The sequence below is a fragment of the Lepus europaeus genome, chromosome 7 (assembly GCF_033115175.1).
Source record: "Lepus europaeus isolate LE1 chromosome 7, mLepTim1.pri, whole genome shotgun sequence".
Lineage (NCBI taxonomy): Eukaryota > Metazoa > Chordata > Mammalia > Lagomorpha > Leporidae > Lepus > Lepus europaeus.
The window spans coordinates 33,632,317-33,644,341 of NC_084833.1; the positions used below are offsets into that span (position 1 = coordinate 33,632,317).

General features: G+C 39.4%; 1 protein-coding gene across 7 annotated transcripts in view; it reads left to right on the forward strand.

Annotated features, from left to right (window-relative positions):
- The window catches only part of IMMP1L (inner mitochondrial membrane peptidase subunit 1), an 80,311-nt gene that overhangs the window by 9,203 nt on the left and 59,083 nt on the right, over positions 1-12,025 (forward strand). For 3 of the 7 annotated variants that reach the window (XM_062196364.1, XM_062196361.1, XM_062196365.1), the window contains exon 1: positions 4,967-5,119. The exons of the other annotated variants lie outside the window; for them this stretch is intronic. The gene's annotated coding sequence lies outside the window, so the exon portion shown is untranslated. Of the gene's footprint in view, positions 1-4,966; positions 5,120-12,025 lie in introns of those variants that run through there. 7 annotated transcript variants of the gene reach the window in all.

A 12,025-nucleotide genomic window follows, 5' to 3' on the forward strand; every position in this document is an offset into this window, starting at 1 on the left:
CATTTTTGAATTTTTGTTATTGTTGAATTAAGTTCCTCAAATATTCTCGATATTAATCTTACCATGTGTGTGATATGCAAATATTATATGAGTTCCCTTTTCACTCTTTGGATAGTATCCTTTGGTACTCAGTAGCTTTTAATTTTGGTGAAGACCTATTTATTTATATTTTTTAAGATTTATTTGAAAGGTAGAGTAATAGGGGAGCGGCAAGATGGCAGAATAGGAAGGGAGCACATTGAGAGTTCGGCAAGACAGATGTTAGTAAAAGTGGAGATGCTGCAGGGTCAAGGAAGAGTAGGGGAAGAAACAGCAGAGGAAACTCTTCCGGAACTAGTGATTCACAGTGGACCTGCGTGGAGAGCATGGGAGCCCAAATTCGGCACACCAGCGCTGGAGCGCGAGGTGAGCCGAACCTCCATAGCCCGAGACACCAGCGGGCAAGCGGAAAGAGGAGACTAGAGGGAACGAGGCTTGAAACTCCGTGGGGAAAAGTTCACCAGGCTGACTAGAAGAGAGAGAGGAAAAATAAAAAAAAAAGTGACCGATACGGACACGAGTTTCTCTCTCTCCGCTCACCTCTCAAAGGCGAGCAAGACAGAGCAGGCACCATTTTGGACATACGTCATAAGCAGAGCGACCTCAGGTCCGCACTGGCCCTGAGCCTAGCAGAAAAACCTGACTCTGGGGGGAGGGCTGAAATAACAGGAGATTAGCATCTAACTTGGCAACCCAGTGGGAGACTGCAGGAGAATTGGAGCCCACACTGAGGGCAGCAGAGATTCCCTGTGTGGTCCTTGGGAAAGAGCTTCCGATCTCTGGCTCCTGTGGGTATATCATTCGCCTGCTAACTACCTCCAATTACATTCAGCTGTGCAGAATTACTTCCCTTTTGAATCAAAAAAAAAAAAAAAAAAAAAAAGAAAGAGATTTACCACGCCTAACCTGGGAGTGTCATCTTTGACACACCCTCAAACCTGAGGAACCAAACCCAGCTCTCAGTCCACACTCATCTCAAGCCTCTAAGGCTCCACTGAAAGCAGACAGTCCACTTAATATAGAGCCATAGTGTAACAAGAAAAAACACCCCAGTGAAGAAACCAAATATCTCCAACATGCCATACAACAAACGCAAAAACCGAGGTAACAAGAACAAGGAAGACACTATGATGCCCCCAAATGAAAAAGACACCCCAATTCAAGATTATGAAGATGATGAGATAGAAGAAGAAGCGGATCTCAAAAAATTGATAAGAACATTAAGAAGTTCTCAAAAACAAATTCTTGAACTACAGAAATCCTTAATGGACAAGATAGAAAAATCTCTCTCGTGAAAATGAAATATTAAGGAGGAATCAAAATGAAATGAAACAACTAGTAGAACAAGAAACCGTGGTCGTGACCAGAAATCATAATGAAATGAAGAATTCAATAGATCAAATGACAAACACATTAGAGAGCCTTAAAAACAGAATGGGCGAAGCAGAAGAGAGAATATCAGACTTAGAAGACAGAGAACAGGAAAGGAAACAGGCAAATCAAATAAAAGAAGAAGAAATTAGAAATCTAAAAAATATTGTCGGGAATCTACAGGATACTATTAAAAAACCTAATATTCGGGTTCTAGGAGTTCCTGAAGGCATGGAGAGTCAGAAAGGATTAGAAGGCATTTTCAGTGAGATACTAGCAGAAAATTTCCCAGGTTTGGAGAAGGACAGAGGCATCTTAGTACAGGAAGCTTATAGAACCCCTAATAAACATGACCAAAAGAGATCCTCACCACGACACATTGTAATCAAACTCACCACAGTGAAACATAAAGAAAAGATTCTAAAAGGTGCAAGAGAGAAACGTCAGATTACTCTTAGAGGATCTCCAATTAGACTCACAGCAGACTTCTCATCAGAAACCCTACAAGCTAGAAGGGAATGGCGAGACATAGCCCAGGTACTAAGAGAGAAAAACTGCCAGCCCAGAATATTATATCCTGCAAAGCTCTCATTTGTGAATGAAGGTGAAATTAAGACTTTTCATAGCAAACAGAAACTGAAAGAATTTGTTGCCACTCATCCTGCCCTGCAAAAGATGCTTAAAGATGTGTTACACACAGAAACACAGAAACATGGTCAGCAATATGAAAGAAGGTAAAGGAAGGAAACCTCACAGCAAAAGATCACAGGAAGCTCAGTTTCTCTTTGACATAGAATTAAACTCTGATGCTCTGTTAAAGCAATGTGTTCAAGTAATCTATTATGTTCTCTTGATGTCTGTTAAATTCTAATTGTTCAAAAACAGCTGAATTTTTATTAAGAGCTATGGGTTACTTAAATATGTGCTTATTTTCAAAGATTTGAAGAATCACCTTGTAACAATGATCAAATTTGGTCTATGTTATGTCATGATATTAAGGAATCTTATTTCAAGCAGATATTTTGGATTTTGAGCCTTCTTGGCATTCTTGACAGGCATTCAAAAAAATCAAAGTTTCAAACAATCTGGACTCTAAAATTTCCAGTGTGTGACCTGAATCTGTGTATCATATGTTTTAAACTTGTTGGTAGAAAGAAACTAAAAACATTTTATATGGTTGTGCTTAAGTTTACTGGCTAAACAAACTACACCATGTTAGATATTTAAGAGGTGTTTTCAAATACATGATTCTTAAAATTTATAGAAGGCATTGGACCTTCTGGTAAATGTTTTCTTAAGTTGTTATCTAATGGTTGAAACTGTTTGCTAAGTATTCATGTGATATTGCTATTGTCAGCAAGCGATCTAAGGTTGAAACTGTTTGCTAAGTATTCATGTAATATTGCTATTGTCAGCAAGCGATCGAAGACCTGCTCCCTCATTTCTCTATTCTAAGCCCAACTAGTTCTTTCATTTCTCTATTCTCTTCAAGGTAGGAAACTAATTCTATTATGAAGGAAACTGTAGGATGCACAATTTAATCTTTAGACCTTATAAAAGAGATGGCTAAGATTTTTCTGTAATAGCATAGCCAAAATAAGAACGTAAATAATAATCTCACAGCTAGATTCACTTCGCCATCAGCAAAGTATACAGTAAGTAGAAAAAACCTCCCTTTCAGACCAAAGGGAAAGAAAGTTTTTAAGTGAGAATATAATTTTCCTCATGGGCATTGTCTACCTTAGAAAAACTACTACAGAACTTGCCTGTGACTATAGACTTGTAGTTCAGGCCACCGAAGATTAGAGATGGGACTTGGGCACTCCCTTGACTTGCATCCTCTGGTCTGCTTTAACACAAACCAGGAGGAAAAGAAAGCTCGGCATCAGAAGCAATGGGTGGCAGGCCTATTAATGGCTGATCTGTACAGTGATCTGCCCTCAAGGAGACCCAACAGGCCAGTCCACTGCAGTGGCTTTCAAAGTGGTAAGCCTGGGCTTCAGCAGAAGTGAGCTTGTGAAGAGCCCTGGCAGCTCTGCCAAGAGTTGGATCACTGGAAATGGACCTGCCCTGGAGTCGAAGGATGCCCAGGTCAGAGCCACAGATCTTATTGGCTCTAAGCTGAAAAGCCCTTCACTCAGCCCAACTTCCAAAGTGACCACTGCAGCTGAGGGTATGGCCAAGTAGGTTCAGCAACATTGCAGGCAGAACTGTAAATTTCTTGTTCGAGATGCCCCCTGCCTTTACCTGGCCAGCTCTCCTCCCAGGCCAGCCAAGTAATGAAAGTCATCAGAGTGCCTTCCCCTAGGAGGTTCACACCTCCCTTAGGATGTACCCCATGTGAAGAGATGGATAGGTCTGGGCCTCTTAACTTACAAGGCCTAAAGCCCACCAGATTATTATCAAGCCCCTTCTATCAGGTTCTATTTGCCTCTCAATCAGAAAACTTAATTGTAGCTTAGACAGCACCTTTCTTAGCTCCTCTAATAATGACTCTGTCCTTTGTTCTAGACCCTGTCTAGCTCACTTGGGCCTCATTCCTTCGTAATCATAACCTCTACTCTACCACCTGTGTGTACTGATGGTCCTCTTCCCCACTTAATGCTGTATAATTGTTCAAACCTGGTAAAGGCCACTCTTAGGATCATTGGTTACTATGCTCACCCTGTCTTTTATGACCTTGTCTAAATATGATCAGAGTCGGCAAACTTGGAAGGTTTCCATAGCCTTGGCAACTCATGACGAGAGCCTAGGGTGGTTACTGGCGCCATAAACTAGAGTGTCAATTTGTTGGGTCAACAACAGGAGCCACTGTGCACTTGCTCCTCATGTGGGTTCTCTGTCCTTAATGTGCTGTACATTTTGATTTAATGCTATAACTAGTACTCAAACAGTATGTTTCACTTTGTGTTTCTATGTGGGTGCAAACTGTTGAAATCTTTATACTAAATTGATCTTCTGTATATAAAGAGAATTGAAAATGAATCTTGATGCAAATGGAGGGGAGAGGGAGGGGGAGAGGGGAGGGTTGTGGGTGGGAGGGAAGTTATGGGAGGGGGAAGCCATTGTAATCCATAAGCTATACACTGGAAATTTATATTCATTAAATAAAAGTTAAAAATAAAAAAAAAGAAAGGTAGAGTAATAGAAAGAATCGATCTTCTGTTCTTTGGTTCAGTTCCCAAATAGCCAAAATGGCTGGGGCTGGACCAGGCTGAACTGCGTTTCCCATGTTGGTGGCAGAGGCCCAAGCATTTGGATCAGCCTCTGCTTTTTTCAGCCCCAGTATCAAGGAGCTGAATCAGAAGTGGAGCAGCCAGGCCTTGAACCAGTGCCCATATGTAATGCCAGTGTCACAGGTCACGGCTTAACCTGTTGTGCTGCAAAGCAGCCTCTATCTTTTTTTTTTTTTTTATTTCTTATCATCCCCAAGAAATCACTCCCAAAATCAAATGTCATGAGCTTTTGCTCTGTTTTTTTTTTTTTTTCCTAAAAGTATTGCTGTTTTAACTTTTACATTTAGGTTTCTTATCCTTTCTTTTTTTTTTTTTTTAAGATTTAATTATTTATTTTTTGAAAATCAGAGCTACAGCAAGAAAGAGGAAGAGACAGAGGGATCTTCAGAATGCTAGTTTACTCCTCAGATGGCCACAACAGCAAGCTGTGGGCCAGTGATCCTTTTTGAGCTAATTTTTATATTTGGTGTAAGGTAAGGCTATACTTTCATTTTTTGCATGTTAGTATTGAGTTTTATCAACATCCTCTTTTGAAAACATTGTTCTTCCCCATTGAATGATCTTGATATTGTTGCAAATCATTTGACCATTTATTTGTCTTTCATTGGTCTATAGTTCTGTCATCGTGCCAGTACCGCATTGTGCTGGTTCCTGTAATGTTGTATTAAATTTTGTAATGAGAAAGTGTGTGTCTTCAACTTTCTTCTTCATCCTTGTTCTGGCTATGCCAGTGTCAATCCTTTGACATTCATTTTGAATTTTTGGATGGGTTTTCCATTCCGAAAACAAAACAAAAAAGAAAACTTTGGCATTTTGACAGAAATTGTAATGAATCTATCAGTCACTTTTGAAAAGCATTATCAACTTAAGAATATTAAGTCTTGGGCTGGCACTATGGCATGTTAGGTTAAGCTTCTGTCTACAGTGCGGTTTGAGTCCCTGCTGTTCCACTTCCTATCCTGCTCCCTGCTAATGCACCGGGGAAAGCAGTGAATATGGCCCAAGAAGAATCTCCTGACTCCTGGTTTTGGATCGACCTATCTCTGGCTGTGCAGCCATCTGGAGAATGAACTAGTGGATGGAAGATCTTTCTATTTCTCACTCTTTCTCTAACTCTTCCTCTGAAATAAATAAATCTTTTCTTAAAAAATAAGCATATTAAGTCTTCTCATTTATGAACATGTGAAATCTTTTAGAATGACTTTCATTGGTATTTTGTAGTTTTTAGTGTGCTAGGCTATACCTCCTTAATTAATTTTATTTTTTAGCATTTTATTCTTTTTGATGCTTTATAAAAGTAACTGCTTTGTTGGTGTATAGAAATACAACTGATTTTCATGTGCTTATATTATGTCTTGCACATTTGTCAAATTTGGTTATTAGTTTTAACAGGTTATTTTGTGATTATTTTGAGTTTTCTATATATTATATCATGCCATCTGTGAAAAGAGATGATTTTACTTTTTTCTATCCAGTTTGGATATCTTTTTCTTACCTAATTGCTGTAAAATGCTATGTTGAATACAAGTTGCAAAAGTGGGAAAAGGTAGCCGGCGCCGCGGCTCACTAGGCTAATCCTCTGCCTTGCAGCGCCGGCACACCGGGTTCTAGTCCCGGTCGGGGCACCGATCCTGTCCCGGTTGCCCCTCTTCCAGGCCAGCTCTCTGCTGTGGCCAGGGAGTGCAGTGGAGGATGGCCCAAGTGCTTGGGCCCTGCACCCCATGGGAGACCAGGAGAAGCACCTGGCTCCTGCCATCAGATCAGCGCGGTGCACCGGCCGCAGCGCGCCTACCGCGGCGGCCATTGGAGGGTGAACCAACGGCAAAAGGAAGACCTTTCTCTCTGTCTCTCACTGTCCACTCTGCCTGTCAAAAAAAAAAAAAAAAAAAAAAAGAAAAGAAACCCCCAAAAAAGTGGGAAAAGCTTTCAGTTTTTCATCATTGAATATGGTTATCTGTGGGTTTTTCATATATCCATATAATGTTGAACATTCTTCATTCTGTTCCTAGTTTGCTGAGTGTTTCCTCAAAGGGTATTAAATTTTGTCAAATGATTTTTCTTTGTTGAGATTGTCATATTTTTCCCTTTTATTTTCTCAGTGTGGTATATTATATTGATTTTCATGATGAACCATCCTTGTTTTATAGAAATAAATTCCACATGATCATGGGATATAATTCTTTTGAGAAGGATTCATGTTAGTTATTGTTTTTCCATGTGGCAGAATGTACTAGTGAAGCCAGTTGGTGTAGTACTTTATTTGGGGATGTATGCTCACATTTTTAATGCATACAGTATATGCAAACAATTGTATGTTATTTCCCTATGTTATATGTTAATCATTTCATTTAATTCTTGTGTAATGATTAACAAGCTTAGCTCAGTGTGTTAGTTTCTCAGGGAAGCTTCAATTGAAAAATCACTACAACCTTGGTGGTTTAAAACAATAGAAATTTGTTCTCTCATAGTTATGAAAGTCAAGAGTCTCAAATCAACATGTCAATAGGGATGATTCTTTTTGCATGATGAGAGAGAAACTGTCCCGTTCCTTTCTCCTGGCTGCTATTGATTGCTGGCAATCCTTGATATTCCATACTGAGATTGCCTTGCTCATATTGTAGTTCTGTGTGTCCTTTTGTGCCTTTTACAAGATATACTCATTTGATTTAGGGCCTACCTAACTCACTATGACCACATTTTGATCCTTATCTTAAATATATCTTTTTTTTTTATTGCAAAGCAAGGTTTATTTCACTGCTTAACATTTATAATTCACCCTGATCAGAAACAAAAATACTTTTTTTCAAAAGTGCATGTAAGCGTGTATGTTTTCCTTTACATGCCTACTAAAAATTCCTTATTTTATTTTTTAAATGACAAAAAAGAAACCAAAAAATATAAGTTAGTAATTAACATTGATAGTAATCTCGATACAAATAGAATATTTGAATAAGGTCAATAGATATTTGGTTGGTTTATTGTTCACTAGTGTTAAATATAAATCTTTAAAGACTTTGTTTTCAAACAAGGTCACATTCCAAAGTTCTAGATGGACATGAATTTTGGGGAATACTACTTAACCCACTACAGTTCACTTTATGGACCCCTAAAATACACTTCCCCCCCTATGCAAAATATTTTAATCCCAGCCAGTGCCAGGGCTACATAGGCTAATCCTCCGCCTGCGGCGCCAGCACACCGGGTTCTAGTCCCAGTCAGGGCCCCTGATTCTGTCCGGTTGCCCTCTTCCAGGCCAGCTCTCTGCTGTAGCCCGGGAAGGCAGTGGAGGATGGCCCAAGTGCTTGGGCCCTGCACCCGCATGGGAGACCAGGAGAAGCACCTGGCTCCTGCCATCGGAACAGCGCGGTGCGCCGGCCGCAGCGCGCTACCGCGGCGGCCATTAGAGGGTGAACCAACGGCAAAAGGAAGACCTGTCTGTCTGTCTGTCTCTCTCTCTCACTGTCCACTCTGCCTGTCAAAAAAAAAAAAAAAGTTCCAAAAACAGACTTGGTTTTAAGGCGTGGGAAAATTTCTCTGAAGCTTGATTTTCTGTCCTGTAGGTTCTTATGTGTAGTTCCACCCTCATTGGTAGAACTGGTATCTACCTTTGTATTCAGGAGTCTGTTCCTGAAATCATTTTTCTGTTTTCTTGAAGAATAGCATGTAGTTGCAGTTGAGCAATTATATTAGCTTGTTTCCTGTTTGTATAATTTTGGGAATTCAATAGCATTTTAATTTTGTATCATCTCTAACCTTTTCAGACCAATATAACAGAGTTCTGCTAGTTTCAAAATGTTTGTGGAAAATATGTTATCATTAAAAACCTGTGCATGGATTCCAAAATGTTTTGCACTAAAATGAATTTATTTTTTAATTCCATTTTCCATGAACTTTTTGAAGTACCCTGAGATTTGTAGTATATCAAGGTAATCTATGTCATTAGACCAAAGGGTTCCCCACAAAGCCTTCTTGGATAAGCTCACCTCTATATTTGGCTTCTCCTGATGTGGTTCATTAGGTACCTCTTCAAGTCTCTTCAGAAAAGGTTTCTCAGCTCATCCTTGGCCATGTAACTAGAGTATGCTTTGACATGTGTTATAGTTTTGATAGACTGAGAATTTTCCAGATTATCAGGTCCTGGTTCATTTTGCTTAAAAGTTTTCCCATCAGTTTGTCTTTTTTCTCGTATATTTTACTGTTGGCAGCAACAATAAACCAGTCTGCACCTTTAACACTTTTTTGAAATTTTCTTAGTGGTGCATCCAAGTTCATTACTTAACAGTTCTGTTTTATACCTTACATTATAAAACATTTCAGCCAATTTTTCTGTCACTTTGTAAAAGGTATTGCCTTTCCTCCATGGTCCAGTACCGTTTCCTTATTTTCTTCTTGAAACCATACCAGATGCAGAGTCATATTTTCACTAACATGCTTTCATGACAATACATGTTTCTCTAAGGCTGTAGCTTTTTCTGGCATTGTCTTCCACTTCCCTCTGAGCCTTCATCAGAATTGCTTAACATCCCTATTTTTACCAACAGCCTCTTTTATTTTATTTATTTAATTAATTAATTAGAGATGGAGATCTTCCATCTCTATAGAACTAATGCAGGGGTTCATCCTTATTTTTACCAACAGCCTCTTTTATTTAATTAATTAATTAGAGATGGAGATCTTCCATCTGATGGTTTACTCCCCAGATGGCCATAACGGCCAGGGTGGGCCAGGCCAAAGCCAGAACTAGGAACTTCATACAGGTCTCTTATATGGTGACAGGGTCAGACACTTGGGTCATCTTCTGCGTTTCCCAGGCCATTAGGGAACTAGATTGGAAATGAAGCAGCTAGCGTTGCAGGTGGCAGCTTTACCCACTACTCTACAATGCCGACCCTACCAACAACCTCTTTTAGACAATCTAAGCTTTTTCTGTTATCAGTTACCTGTTAGACAATACCCTACTTCCTGTTACCAATATCTGCATTAGTTCTTTTTTTTTTTTTTTTTAATTTGACAGGTAGAGTTACAGACAGTGAGAGATAGAGATAGAGAGAGAGAGAGAGAAAGGTCTTCCTTCCATTGGTTCACTCCCCAAATGGCCACCATAGCCAGGGCTGCACCAATCCGAAGCCAGGAGCCAGGTGCTTCCTCCTAGTCTCCCACGCGAGTGCAGGGGCCCAAGCACCGGGCCATTCTCCACTGTCCTCCCAGGCCACAGCAGAGAGCTGGATTGGAAGAGGAGCAACTGGGACTACAACCCGGTGCCCATATGGGATGCTGGCGCCGCAGGTGGAGGATTAACAAAGTGAGCCACGCTGTCGGCCTCTGCATTAGTTCTGTAGGACTGCCATGACAAACTTCCTCAGACTTGGTGGCTTAACAAAACAGAAATTTATTTTCTTGGTTTTGGGGTTCAGATGTTGAAAATAAGGATGTCAGTAGGATATTGTTCATTACACAGACTCTAGGGGAGAATATTTCCTTTCTTCTTCCAGCTCCTGCTGTTCTTTGTCTCATGACAGCGTAACTCCAATCTTTGCCTCCATTTGTACATTGTTAGCTTCTCTGTATGTCCTTTTCTGTCTTTTATAAGGATATTTTCATTGGGTTTAGGACCTTCTCTAATCTAATATGATCTCTTATTTATCTGCAAAGACTCTTTCTATATAGGTCATGATCTGATGTTCCAAGTAAACAAATTTGTGGATAAGAGGAGGAGGTTCTTATTCGACCCATTACAATCTCTTTTTAGGTCATTATATTTATATATAACCAGTATTAATACATAAACTCTTTATGGATTTTCAAAATTAAAAGCTTATGTAAAATTATTTTTTTTTCCCAAAAGGTTTATTTATTTCACAGGCAGTTACATACACACATACACACACACACACACAGAGAGAATGAGAATCTTTCATCTGCTGATTCATTCCCCTACCTTCCACAATGTCTAGGACTGGGCTAAACTGAAGCCAGGAGCCTGGAATTCCACTGGGTCTCTCACATAATGTCTATAAATGGGTGAAAGAATATATTCAAGGGCTGGCATCACGCTCAATAGGCTAATCCTCTGCCTGTGGCGCCGGCATACCGGGTTCTAGTCCTGGTCAAGGAGCTGGATTCTGTCCCCATTGCTCTTCTTCTAGTCCAGCTCTTTGCTGTGGCCTGGGAGTGCAGTGGAGGATGGCCCAAGTCCTTGGGCCCTGCACCCGCATGGGAGACCAGGAGAAGCACCTGGTTCCTGGCTTTGGATCAGCGAGGTGCGCGGGCCGCAGGGTGCGTGGCCGCAGCGGCCATTGGAGGGTGAACCAACGGGAAAGGAAGACCTTTCTCTCTGTCTCTCTGTCTCTGTCTCTCTCTCACTGTCTAACTCTGCTTGTCAAAAAAAAAAAAAAAGAATATATTCAAGCCTATTATTGTTACACCAAGAAAACTTACTTCTAAAGGTTTTAAGATAAAAGGGGGAAATGTGGTTGGTTCAATAAAGGAACAGATTAAATAAAACATATAAAAAAAGTGAAATGTGCCAAAGCAATAGGAGATGAGGTGAGGGGAAGACTGTAAAGAAAATTAAAAATGAGAAATAATTCAATGAATAGTTTTCTGTTAAAAGATAGGAAACTAATATATTTGGTTTCTTGCAGCTTCAGTCAAATTAATGATATATTAGAGTCACTGTAGTCTTGATATTCAGTCAAGTCAAACTGCTTGTGTCATTTCCCAGAAGAAAATAGTAGGAACTAGTTTATGTATTATTCATTATGTAAATTAAAATGAACATATTATTTATATACTAATAATTCACTAATGTGGTTGTATATGTTATATAAGGTCTGTGCAATGATATTTATCTATGCATTGCTTAAAGATGGGAATACATTGAAAAATGATTTGTTGGGTGACTTCATTGTGAGAACATCATGGAGAATTCTTACACAAATTAAGATATTTATGACATTATTAAGCCATATAATTTTATGGAACCACCATTGTATGTGAAGCCTGACATTAACCAAAATGCCATCATGTATTTGACTGTATTTGAAGGTGAATATTCACATGCTATTATCTTCTTTTACAAGTAGAAATTTTTTTTTTTTGATGTGGATACTGAAAAGTCACACATAGTGAAAACAAATGCAAACTAAATTGCAAACACACATGGTCTAAACATGTATAAATTAACATTTCAAATAAAAGTAGAGATGAGGCATTTCCCCCCCTCAGTTATAAGAACTGATGTTGAATTATTATAGTTCAATATTCAGCAGGTTTTGGCCCTTAAGTCTGTATCAGAAATATTATTTTGCCTTTGAATTTTGCCTTTCACGATAATGTTCATCCCTCATATTTAATAAATATCTGATAAACAGTATTAC